General features: G+C 45.6%; 1 non-coding gene across 1 annotated transcript; it reads left to right on the top strand.

The window, feature by feature from the left end:
* The first annotated feature begins 936 nt into the window (after positions 1-936).
* trnai-uau (transfer RNA isoleucine (anticodon UAU)) lies at positions 937-1,033 on the top strand. The gene is made up of 2 exons: positions 937-974; positions 998-1,033. It is a non-coding gene; the product is annotated as a tRNA-Ile (tRNA).
* The last annotated feature ends 225 nt before the right edge of the window (positions 1,034-1,258 follow it).

The raw sequence follows: 1,258 nt of genomic DNA, 5'->3' as shown, positions 1-1,258 counted from the left end.
TCCTCTGCTTCAGTGATTTCTTGTTTCGCAGCGATGGGCAGTTTACGCTCTCTGAGGCTGCAGTCGCTGCTTTCCACCGGCAGCGGGCGCTTGGTGAGAGCGGGACCGGTCAGACGGCCTGAACTTCACTGCTGTCGTGACCACACTCACTCCGGGAGCTGGGGACCAGCACACCAGCTCATGGGTTTGTTGCCGCGTCTGAAATGCGGCTCCGAACTGTTGCTATTAACAGAGGCAGCGCTGCAGGATTCTGCAATGAACTCTCACACAGTCGGTATCTCTGTAGAGTTTGAGTGTGTACAGAACTGTATAGATAAAAGGAGAATACCGCGTGGCTGTTAATGTATTTTATTAATCTCTACCTGCAAAACATGATTGAACCGGGGACCTGTTGCACTTTAGACGGAAGTGATAACCGCTACACTTCGGAAACTGCTGCTCATTAAATAATTAGAGAAACAGCTCAGAACAGCAATTGTCATCTACAAATACTCTTACCCTGCAATACGGATTCCATTCCACGTCGAGGAGTTAACTTTAAGAAAACTGTTTATTCTATTACATACATCTCATTAGACTGTGTGAGAAATTTGCTGTAATCGTCATTAATCAACCAGTAACTCACATGGTTAATGAATCATGGGCAAAACTTTAAAACGTTTCTTTGTTTTGCATGTGATGAATTTTCATCGGTTCTCATTTTGCAGACTGTATTTTAGGAGTTGGGTAAAAATGTTCAGTACTTATGACACCAGGATCTGTTGCAGCCTTTGGTAGATTCACCAGCTCGCGAACACATGAGAGTAACTCCTGCTTCACTCTTTCATATAAACACAGCCAATGCGCCTCAATTGAACAACATTGCACCCCCGCACGATTAGACAACCTGAAATGTGCAAGTAAATGTGCACGGATAACAAGCACCAACCAAGCGCAGCTCTAGTGGCGCAATCGGTTAGCGCGCGGTACTTATACAGCCGTATCAGTGCTCGGAGAAATGCCGAGGTTGTGAGTTCGAGCCTCATCTAGAGCAGTCAATGCTTTTGCTGTGCGCTATTTCGACCGGAGCAGAAGGTACAATTGTTTTATCCGCTAACTATACACTTATAAGCTGTTCCACGTGGGCTCTTATGTTCCTCAGGCCCACTGTGTTCCAATAACGGATGGAAGTTTTAAAGGAGCCCTTCAATGTTACTTATTGACAGGAGGGAAGGTGGGGCCAGTTTTAACTGTTAAACCAGCAACTATCAGGCAAAGA

The sequence above is a fragment of the Somniosus microcephalus genome, unplaced genomic scaffold (genome assembly GCF_052327205.1).
Source record: "Somniosus microcephalus isolate GS21.2 unplaced genomic scaffold, FLI_Smic_1.0 unresolved_chr1, whole genome shotgun sequence".
Taxonomy (NCBI): Eukaryota; Metazoa; Chordata; class Chondrichthyes; order Squaliformes; family Somniosidae; genus Somniosus; species Somniosus microcephalus.
Note: the sequence above shows the minus strand (reverse complement) of the source record. Positions and strands in the feature narration are given on the sequence as shown.